A 13,007-nucleotide genomic window follows, 5' to 3' on the forward strand; every position below is an offset into this window, starting at 1 on the left:
GGTCTTTAACCCTAGAAAGATAATCATATTGTGACGTACGTTAAAGATAATCATGCGTAAAATTGACGCATGTGTTTTATCGGTCTGTATATCGAGGTTTATTTATTAATTTGAATAGATATTAAGTTTTATTATATTTACACTTACATACTAATAATAAATTCAACAAACTATTTATTTATGTTTATTTATTTATTAAAAAAAAACAAAAACTCAAAATTTCTTCTATAAAGTAACAAAACTTTTAAACATTCTCTCTTTTACAAAAATAAACTTATTTTGTACTTTAAAAACAGTCATGTTGTATTATAAAATAAGTAATTAGCTTAACTTATACATAATAGAAACAAATTATACTTATTAGTCAGTCAGAAACAACTTTGGCACATATCAATATTATGCTCTCGACAAATAACTTTTTTGCATTTTTTGCACGATGCATTTGCCTTTCGCCTTATTTTAGAGGGGCAGTAAGTACAGTAAGTACGTTTTTTCGTTACTGGCTCTTCAGTACTGTCATCTGATGTACCAGGCACTTCATTTGGCAAAATATTAGAGATATTATCGCGCAAATATCTCTTCAAAGTAGGAGCTTCTAAACGCCTTACGCATAAAACGATGACGTCAGGCTCATGTAAAGGTTTCTCATAAATTTTTTGCGACTTTGAAACCTTTTCTCCCTTGCTACTGACATTATGGCTGTATATAATAAAAGAATTTATGCAGGCAATGTTTATCATTCCGTACAATAATGCCATAGGCCACCTATTCGTCTTCCTACTGCAGGTCATCACAGAACACATTTGGTCTAGCGTGTCCACTCCGCCTTTAGTTTGATTATAATACATAACCATTTGCGGTTTACCGGTACTTTCGTTGATAGAAGCATCCTCATCACAAGATGATAATAAGTATACCATCTTAGCTGGCTTCGGTTTATATGAGACGAGAGTAAGGGGTCCGTCAAAACAAAACATCGATGTTCCCACTGGCCTGGAGCGACTGTTTTTCAGTACTTCCGGTATCTCGCGTTTGTTTGATCGCACGGTTCCCACAATGGTTAACTTATACGGTTCTTGTAGTAAGTTTTTTGCCAAAGGGATTGAGGTGAACCAATTGTCACACGTAATATTACGACAACTACCGTGCACAGGCTTTGATAACTCCTTCACGTAGTATTCACCGAGTGGTACTCCGTTGGTCTGTGTTCCTCTTCCCAAATAAGGCATTCCATTTATCATATACTTTGTACCACTGTCACACATCATGAGGATTTTTATTCCATACTTACTTGGCTTGTTTGGGATATACATCCTAAAACGGACACCGTCCTCTAAAACCAAGTAACTGTTCATCTATGGTCAAATGAGCCCCTGGAGTGTAATTTTGTATGCACTGATGGATAAAGAGATCCCATATTTTTCTAACAGGAGTAAATACATCGTTTTCTCGAAGTGTGGGCCGTATACTTTTGTCATCCATTCTAAGACATCGTATCAAAAAATCAAAACGATCACGACTCATTACAGAGACGTACACCATTGACAAAGATCGATCAAAGAGGTCATCTGTGGACATGTGGTTATCTTTTCTCACTGCTGTCATTACCAGAATACCAAAGAAAGCATAGATTTCATCTTCATTCGTGTCACGAAATGTAGCACCTGTCATAGATTCCCGACGTTTCAATGATATCTCAGCATTTGTCCATTTTACAATTTCCGAAATTATCTCATCAGTAAAAAATAGTTTGAAGCATAAAAGTGGGTCATATATATTGCGGCACATACGCGTCGGACCTCTTTGAGATCTGACAATGTTCAGTGCAGAGACTCGGCTACGCCTCGTGGACTTTGAAGTTGACCAACAATGTTTATTCTTACCTCTAATAGTCCTCTGTGGCAAGGTCAAGATTTTGTTAGAAGCCAATGAAGAACCTGGTTGTTCAATAACATTTTGTTCGTCTAATATTTCACTACCGCTTGACGTTGGCTGCACTTCATGTACCTCATCTATAAACGCTTCTTCTGTATCGCTCTGGACGTCATCTTCACTTACGTGATCTGATATTTCACTGTCAGAATCCTCACCAACAAGCTCGTCATCGCTTTGCAGAAGAGCAGAGAGGATATGCTCATCGTCTAAAGAACTACCCATTTTATTATATATTAGTCACGATATCTATAACAAGAAAATATATATATAATAAGTTATCACGTAAGTAGAACATGAAATAAACAATATAATTATCGTATGAGTTAAATCTTAAAAGTCACGTAAAAGATAATCATGCGTCATTTTGACTCACGCGGTCGTTATAGTTCAAAATCAGTGACACTTACCGCATTGACAAGCACGCCTCACGGGAGCTCCAAGCGGCGACTGAGATGTCCTAAACGCACAGCGACGGATTCGCGCTATTTAGAAAGAGAGAGCAATATTTCAAGAATGCATGCGTCAATTTTACGCAGACTATCTTTCTAGGGTTAATAAATATTTATCCCTCATATTGTTTGGCCTACGATATTATTACATGAGCCGCTAATTTTACGAAATTACATTATTTTTATGTTTGCATAGGATATGATATAACCCATTGAAAATGTTAATTTAAAGTGGGATACGAATATTGTTTGGGTTATGACCAAGAATATTTTGTGTAGGATAGTTTTATGTGATAAATATTATGCTCGTACATAAACTTCGTATTTTAATAAAATTTATATTGATTGGATATTATAAGCATTAGTGGTTTTGCAATTCTATTTTGCGATTTGTTTGCAGGAATGTCCAAGTTCGATCCCAAAACAGGCAAAGCACAAATATGTTCATAGTTATATATATTTTCTTCATTCTTCTAAGACACAGTGTCCACTGACAAACTGTAGCATCTTGTCGTTTTGAAACTTAGCTTTCAAATGTTGTAATTTGGTATCGTAAACCTGCATGGTGGCTGTTCTTCCCTTCTCAATATAGGCTGAGGCCTGTGCCTAGCAGAGGGACACTTGGCTGATATTATATTTAGCACATTGTTCGTCCTTGCTCTCTATATTGCTTGAAAAAGGGGTTATTTTCTATGCTCGAACCGTAGGTACTTTATTTCTATAATCATAACAAAATTGTATTTTTACAGCAACAAAAAAAATGATGTGATCACGTCTTGTGAGTTCAAATTTCTCCTTTTATGAATTGTGTTTTTTAATTTAACTCACATTGAATTTGTACTAGTTAGAGCTTCATCTTCTTTTTTTAAGTTTTTTTATCATAAAATTTATTTTTGCAGCCCGTTTAACTTATAGCTCAGATCGATCTTATAAAAAGCCACATTATAAACTCTTCATTACATAAATTTCCATACAAAGTCCGTCACAGCCACAAAATATCCCCAAACCAAATTACAAGTTACATATAATTACAGTAAAACTAAAACCCATAATAACTAAAATCAAAACAAAACACCATTTAGAAGGTTCGATCGCGTGTTACCTTCGGTTAAAGTTAACCCATTTAGTTAACGACCAATAGATAATTGCTTCATAGCAAAGGGTTAAAACCTGATAATGTTGTATGATTGGACCTCGCCCTTCGAATTAGTCAAATTACTCGGTTACTTACTTAAACTTACTTAAAAATAGGGATGTTATCGAATTACGTTACCGAAATAATCGGATATCCGAAAGTTGAAATCGATATGAAAGTTTCGGATATTGGCAGGGTTTTAGTAAATACATCACATCTTGCTTCATTGACAGCTGAGTCGTTACCGGCATATCCATTTTAAATTAACAATTAAAAAAAGAAATCTGTAACAGAAACAATTCAAAACATATGCGTTATCCAAACTGTAGAAACTGTTTCGGTAAAACTATATTTCGGTAACGAAATAAATATATAAAATTTGCGTATACATATCCGAAACATACATCCCTACTTCACATTGTGTTCGTAGAATGCTGCGTCATTTGTGACGTAGTAATTTATTGTTTATTGATATTTCTGATGACACACAAGTTCTACACCTCTATTTTTATGATGACGCATTCATTACCGTATGACTTGTGAGTGTAAGACGCACCTTAATCTATGACAATAGATTGAAGGGGTAAGTAACAATGTAGATAATTTGCAGGTTTGATAATAAACTGCTTGGTTGGGTGTAGTATAGGTCATCGCGTCAAACCTACTATGACTTGTCGCTGGTTCAATTCGAGCCTATGACAAGTATATTTGTGATCTACTAAAGCTTATTCTGAATCTTGTGTGTTTGTGCATGTGACTCGATTGGTAATAAAACCGCCCGCTACACAAGAAATGAATAAGAAAGTGAGATGGTGGAAAAAAGGGAAGATAAAAAAAAATGTTTCTGTCCTAGACTGTTCCCTCCTGATTTCGCAATCATTTTTCACTTTACTCGAATCCAGTGGCTTATCAAATATCTGATAGCTACACAACCCATTTCACTTGCTACACCTATCTAAGGAAATGGTCAATCAACGTGTACTTAAGGATCCATGGTCGAGTGGCGTACGCACCGGTTTCAAGGTGTCGCTAGCTCTGAGGTCCCGGGTTCGATCTCCGGTCGGGTCAATGTAAAAATTCTTATTTCTACATTGTCTCGGGTCTGGTTGGTGGTACCTTCGTTGTATCTGAATTCCATAACACAAGTGCTTTAGCAACTTACTTTGGGTTCAGAACAATGTATGTGATGTTGTCCGCATTTATTAAAAAAATATTATTTATTATTATTAAAATCACCATGCACTGCAACGTCCAACTACTTTTGGAAAAAAATGACGAAATATGAGGACCAAAAATTACCAAAAAACTACATCATTAAATATAAACGTATAACTGAAATATCAAAACAAAAGTCGTTCAAACATTCTGATAAATATTCTAATAGAGGTAACTCACGCAGCCTATTTCTAAAATTCGAGAAAACAAACAAACTGTATCAATATTAGGGGTTGTTACTATTTTCCTTTATGTCAATAGAAACCTCGAGGTTAGTAAATATTTAGAACATAACTGGAAACGTTGATATGGAGAAAATGGAACGGCTAAGAGCGTGGGTTACAAAACAAATGAAAGAAATTGAACAAAGAAATTGAATTATGGTCGAACCACCTAAAGGAATGGGCAATTATTACAAAGTCTAAAATTGGAATAAGTATCAGGCATAAATCAGATCTATTGTGGCTATAGAATGAAGACTGAATACAGTATCAGCTTAAAAAAAGCTCCTCTTCCAGGTCATCACAACACTAACTCTCTGCAGGTTGGTGATATCTGATTGTAATATTTGGGATCCAGGTTTCCTCTGGTTATTTTGGCAGTGGTGTTTTACAATAATAGTAAAGAAAAAAGTGAACACTTATAGCTTTGCAATGCTCTTTTATAAAAAAAAAACACAATATAGTTGACTAGATTTCTTTCAAAACGTCTGGAACATGTGTAAGTTACGGGTATCAGAGCTGGTGGACAACTATTAACTGATCGACCGGGTAACAATGATAATGAGCTTTTACAAAACAATACTTTCCATTTACCGTACATCCACGTTATTCGCAACGCGGTCCCCAGACAACAAGCTAATTTTGCGTCCCCAAGTTGCCTATTAAGAATTTTTAATAAGTACACACAGATCGTTCTGGTTGATAAGAGTCACGCTATCTATTGGAGGTTAAGGGAGGTTATTCAATGGTAAATGGTAAATTGATTAGGATTCATGGTAACCCCACCCTGTTCTATTGAATATAATTAACTGGCCACTCACACCTTCATCGAGTAATTTCGTTATTTGGGGTATTTAGTTGATCGATGACAGGTTAAGCTATAATTGGTAAGGTCGATCCGTGGATGGGTGACCATCTATTTTATCACATGTTTCTCCGGTTTTTGGAAGGAACTGTAAAATGTGGATCCTGCCTATTATTACCACATCTTTGACAGTTGTTACGGGTAGTCAAAAGCTAGAAAGTCTGAACACCAGTCTGACTAAGAAGTATGGGTTTGCCTAGGTAACTGTGTTGAGGAGGTCCCTCCTTGTAAAATACTGGTACGTAAAACCTATTCCAAGCAAATGGTTATTGCCCATTTATGAGACATTAACAGATATTTACAATCATGTTTGACATTGTCATCTAAAAACAGTAATTTTCATAATAACATCCTACACAGAATTCACAAAACAAAACAATAAGCCTAACAAAAAAAATCAATAGCCAAAAAAGCTTGATATAAATCAAATCGTGCGCCCCCTGGAATCGAACGCAGACCACTCGTTGCTTCTTCATAAGAATTGATGTTGATCATAAATCAGAGAACGACGTTCAGACAGTCCGCCCAGATACTTGACTAATCTGGATTTATGAGACAGTGTATATGTACGATGTACGTATATGGGGATTTTTAACGGAATGCTAGATGGAAATGTTGTGTTCGGCACGAATTAAAATTGGTTCAATAAGTTAGTGTAAATCTTTGTTCAAAATGAAAAGGGTTTTTTTTTCGGTTTTCAGGTGACTTCAAATAAGGACGATGATTTCTTTCGTCTGTGTTTTGGATTTGATCAAATGTTTTGGTAATTAAAGTAACTAATTAATAATTTGTTATTTTTAATTCATTCGGCGGTTTAAAACTACAATATTAAAAATCAAATTGAATCTTTTCTTCACTGTCTTTCAGTTTTACCTTATGTTAAAACTCACGTTTTTTCAAGATATGTTTTTTTCTTATATTATTTCGTCCATTTTTTTATTCCATTTACTGGCAACCCTCTATGTTTCCTAAATAAAGCATATTATTAAACTTAGTATCTATCTGTATTGCCTGTTTAAAGATTACTCAAAACCAAACTATTCTTAGAGGAAATTTCTGCAGATCATTTAAAACAAAAATCCCCTATGGGTCTAAAGTACCCCACAATGTACGTTCACATCGGCCCGATGAGACATTAGTGAGAGCGCCATTTTTACCTATCACACGCACTTTCCGATCCTCAATACTAATGGATGGTGTTGGTCTGAGTTGGAACCTGGTAAGTGATCTGATATCATCATTATTGTCTCGTAATTGTTGAATCTTTGGAATCTATTTTATTGTATTATGGTAAATGTTTACTGACCCTTCATTGTCTGGTTAAGGTTGAATAAAAGACAAGTAGTCAGAACTCGTGAAAAATTACTAGCAAAGATAAGATATTTTGTACTTATATGAATTTAATAAAAACCAACACACTTGTATTTATATCGTCAAACTAAACGAAAACTTAAACTCATACCTGTGATAAAAACGAATATAAATAAACTCTTATGGGAAATTTTAAAACATAAGCCATCAATTGTCATCAGTTTTGGTAATTTCCCAAAAAATCTAAATCAGTGCCATACCGTATCCCGCCCCACAGCACTCAGCGTGTTTGTAGCGATTTGACATCGGCGTATCGGCTGAAAAATGTGCCGATACATTTCCCAATTACAAAGGCCTAAGTGAAAACCCCGGCTTTTTTCATATTTCGCCACCGGTTTTGCGACTGTGGCTTTTGACAAGTTTGATTCGCTTTTTTTTTGTTTCCATAGGACACGTCAATTTGTGGAACATCATGATTTATTTCGACTGTTATGGATTTTTGCGCTTTTTTGGACACGACTGCGTGTGAGTGAAAATGGATATAAATTGTGGATTACAAAGCCTTTCCGGTGATGACTATTGATGGAAAGGGTTTATTAATGATAAGCATAAAATGTTTTGGTACAATTTACATTGACATAGCGAAAATTTACATATTTTTTGTGCTTAACTTGATAATGACATAAACTTACCCAATTTTTCATTATGCCAAAACATTATTTTGTAGCAATATTATTATGATTATAAAATTATGTCTACCTACATTATGTTTAAAGTGTTATAACACCAATGAAAAGTGTGGACAGATTTTTTTTATTAATTGTAGACACACAATCAAATGATATCGATATTAAATTAATGTCAAAAATATTATTTTTGGACAATGTATTACCAATCATCATCATCATCATTCCCCTGCCCTTATCCCAATTATTTCATTTGGGGTCGGCGCAACATGTCATCTTCTTCCATACCTTCCTATCGGCCGTCATCTCACAAGAAACACACTTTACAGCCATATCGTCTTTCACACAATCCATCCATCGTTTCTTACCAATATGATTGTAATAAAGAGAACAGTAGTAGCGATTAGTCCAATATTGAATACCATAAACACTCTTAAATTTAATCAAGCAATGGACTGTCGTAGAACTTAAACCCAAATTAATCAGAAGAAGAAAATATTCCAAGATCCCACAAAAAAAACTTCTAAAAACCCTCCTTTTCTCATGATCTAGACTATATATATAGATCTAGGACAATATCAGTGTGGCTGAATAAAAGGCTAAAAACACCTCAAAAATAAACGAACCACAGTCACCCACAACCCAACATTCTTACAAACGGAATTCGTACCTAAAAATCAATGAGTTGCAATCGATCTCCGCTGCTATTGCCTGCGAACACGCCATACATACATCAGACTTGGTAATCGGCGCTGATCAATCACTCGAATAGATTCGACCGTCTTCCAGACCTTGTAATTGCTTTTGTTTTGTATTTTAACCTGGGGGCCTAATACCAAGTAAGGTGAGAATCTTTCTATGGTGCAAGACTGCAAGAGTCTTTATTTAAAAGGTGGGATTCTGTATTTTTGACTAAATAATGGAAATGTTCTATTATTGGTCACTTTATTTTATTCTGAAACTTGGATGATGAAATATGTATGTCTAGTGTGAGAAGGGGACTGGTATAACAAAATAGTAGAAATAGGATGGAAGCGGAAGGCAGGAGATAAAGGAGATCGGCATGAAGAAAGAGAGGCCTATGCCCAGCAGTGGGTTGTTCAAGATTGATCATAATGACGAAGTTTTTATTCAATTACGCAGTAAGGTCAATGGTTTTTGACTGTACGTATGTCTGGCATTATATAAATGGTCAAGCTATAAAAGATGGTAAGGTTGCGACATACATATAAGATGTATTTCAGTAAACATCTTTAAGACAAAATTTAAAAGCATGCTAAAACAATATTTGCAGACAAAATGGCCTAAACAAAAACTTATTTCAATTTTTTACTTATTCCCTTATACTCCATTTTAATTGCACCTATAAACCTCATAGTTCCCTTCAAGCAAACACAATCACAGCCCTCTAAACCCCCTAAACCCATACACTAAAACTTAGGTCTAAACACTGATGTATATTGTCCCGCTCGCTGTACGGGCCCGCCGGTGAAATAGCCCGTGACGCCCCATAGGGGACAACCCCCAGAATTAGGACTTTCATACATGTCTGTGTTTGTAGATATTTAAGTTTTGGATAGGACTTTGTATTAAACGCATAATCTATTATCGTCTTTTTTTTGTTTGAAGATTTCCTTGCAAAATCTTCCCACTTTTTAGTCGTGTAAATGACACTTGTAATTGTTATTTTTTTTTTCTTATTTTGCTTTGCAATACGAGTACATATCGTAGCAGATATCTGTTGATTTGAGTATATATTTTTATTTTTTATCAAACATAGTTTTGAGCAATTAAACATTATTTTTTTTATATCAGAGTATTTGTAAAGACAATTCAAATTAATCTAAACTAAAGTGATGGTTATAATCATGGACCAGCTCCAGCTGATCAATTCTGTGTGATGTCATAAAATATGATTGACAGACTGACTGAGAGATAGAGAGACGACGGCACAGGTGAAACTAAATTACAGCTTCTAAAAAAATACAAAATAGCATTAGTTTAATTATGATAATAGACCATCGGCGAAACGAATATCACTGTTCATCAAAGGAATAAGACATTTCGAACAGCCGTAACTATATACAGAAATTATGAAAACAAGAAATATTTAAATATTATATTTACAGGAGCCTGAAGCTAGACGACACATCAACGGAGGAGAATAATTATTCAAATGTAATAGAGCAATATTGCAGACTCAGTACCGTCTGCAAATACACCTCAATCTTAGGACAATTTATAATTTCACACGACTTTGATAGTGATTTAAAATATTACTACTACATCGATAAATTGTATGTGACTTAGAATTGGCATGAAGTATTTTTTGTTTTGTAATTAAAACTTTGTTTGGAATGTAATAGTTTGATATTTTAATTCTAGACTATAAATTATCTGGACGCTGGAAACAGCAGAATATTATGTACCTAATTTCATGTGAGTATATTCTTTTAAATATTGATTCCTATTATATTTTAAGTAAAGGCACGTTATGTTTTCAAGGTCATTGTATACTTTGTTTGTTTGAACGCGCTAATCTCAGGAACTACTGATCCAAATCGAAAAAATATTTTTGTGTTAAATAGTCCATTCATCGAGGAAGGTTATAGGCTATATACCATCACGCTGCGTCCAAAGGAGCGAAGATATAATGGAAAATGTGAAAAAAACAGGACAGATATAAATCATAACTTATATCTTCTAACCACGCGGACGAAGTCGCGGGCAACAGCTAGTGTATGTATAAGACCATAGTTGATTTGTAGTATTTGAAGAGGAAAACGTTTGTTCAGTAATTGTAACTCATTTCATTGGCCTTATCTCTCTCTAAGCTCTCATATTATAATCAGCAATACAAATAATCAGAATAAATACTGCATCAATACAACTTCTTTAGTAAAAGAAAAATTCGAAAGATTAAAGAAATATCTGAATTAAAAAAAAATAACAGAATTTGTATTTTTGTTTACTGACCATACAATGTAGAATTATCGAGGCCGATCTCTGAGCAAAAATATGATTATCACCAGCCACGTTACTGACAAATGAGGTACAGGCGGAGACAGGCGTACCTACTAGTCTTGTTTCTTACTAGAACGATGAAGAAACTCTCTACATTTTTTTAGCAAATTTACTATTAAATGATGTAACGGTTTACTCACGCGTATTTATTATCGGGGTAGCCCGACTAAACCGTGAGTAAACCGTTACATCATTTAATAATGAATCATTCTCACGACAGTTACTAGCAAATTTACTATTAAAAATGCGAAGTATTGTATGTATGTGTGTATGTTTGTGACCGTTTTCACGGTTAAGGCAGAACGAATTTTGATGAAATTTGTTATGAAGTTAGCTGAAACTTTGGATTAGTACATAACTTACTTTTATTCGAGTACATATAATAATGGGATTTTTATGCAGCTATAGCTTACATCGAGCTAGATTTTATTCTATTTTTTGTTCGCTTCTGATTACCTGTTCAGAACTCAGGACTATGTTACCTGAGTTCTGAAACACGGAGAAACTTCTTATGACTATCGTTATTATTATAGATGGTTACCTATCCAAACACCGACCGCATTAACTGCAGCTTAACTCATGACCGATCAACTGGTGTTGTGGTAGTTTAGCCAAGAGCTTCTGAGCATCAAGAAACAATATTTTTCTTTAATTAAATCACACAGTATACCTTCACCAATGAGTCGAACCGCCCCACGCTTACGGCAGTAAAAAATGCGCAGCTGAAGTGTATTCAATCTTTCAACCGGCATAATTATCGTTAGATATCTACATTCAAGTCGCATATGGATGTACAGTCTCTAGATGTGGTAAGCGTAGTTGAGGGGAGTGTTCGAGCTTAGTTGGAATGGTGTGTTGTTTGACATATAAGTATACAATTTTGCTCTTAATTGATATCGTTTTAAGATACAACAGAAGTCCTCAGTTATTTTAGAAATTAATCATAAAAGAAAAATATTATAATACACTTAAAAACCAAAAAAACTTAAATCTTACTTTTTCTTATGAATAAACAAAACACGATTCATCATTCAACAAAAAAATTTTTGTACATGTTAAAAACACTAACTCAATCTCTAATATTAGAAACAGACGGAACTAAGAAACCTCTACCCAAGTTCAGGAAAAAATGAGTCTCCTTCTGCAATGAGCGTTTACTTCGATTTTTTCAATTCAAAATAAGGAAACAAAATTTCATTCCTATCACTCCTATACTTTTACTACCACTACTCTTTATTTTATTCTATTTATTTTATTTCTTTTTTTTTGACATCAATTAATTCAGTGACAAATGTTTTTGACTAAAATTTATTTAATATGACGTTAATGATGCAATAATTATGACAAATACCAATTGATTTTCATACTTAATTTATTTTCTCTAATGGTTATTATGTTACTTTAATGATTTCATTTTGTTTTTCTTTTGACATGTAATTGTAAATTTTAAAGATTGTACACCACATGGGTATGTTACAGTGATACTTTGTTATAACACTAATTTTAAGAGCTGAATTTCCACCTGTGACAAACAATAAATAAATCTTGAATCTTGAATCTTACTGCACTATTCTTTCTACTTCACCGCATCCATATTCTTTATATCTTTGTAATCCACCCTTAGGCGGCAAGAGGGAGGCAACAGGGAGGTTTGTCTCTTGAAAAAGTCTCAATAACTCGACAGGCCGGAACGCGAATGACATCGTTAGTCGAAGTGGCCAGAAGAAAAGGCGAACTATCTACTGCGAGTGCGGTGAAACCTATTGGATACGGATACAGGCTGTGTGTAAATACCATTCAGTATTTTTTGTCTAAAACGTGCAAAATACACGTAAACTAAAATTGAGAATCTGAGCATTTTGTTCCAATATACAGACTGTTGACAGACGGACGGACAGACAGCGGTCTTAGTTATGTGTTCCATTTTTACACTTCGGGATTAAACTTATATTAGATAGATTAAACCAAAGGTCGTTTTAAACCTTTGGTTAAATTTTGTTTAGGCAAATTTGAAAAATGGTATATTCTAGACTTTTAATTTCAAACGATCTTCCATACTAATTATCATATCTACTTATGTACCGTGTACCAATAACGCGGTAATCGTTTTTTAATAATATTCTAATAGCACCCTTGCTAGATAGAGTCTTAAAGTTGATTAAGTAT

This window comes from Trichoplusia ni, chromosome 18 (genome assembly GCF_003590095.1).
Source record: "Trichoplusia ni isolate ovarian cell line Hi5 chromosome 18, tn1, whole genome shotgun sequence".
Classification (NCBI taxonomy): Eukaryota; Metazoa; Arthropoda; class Insecta; order Lepidoptera; family Noctuidae; genus Trichoplusia; species Trichoplusia ni.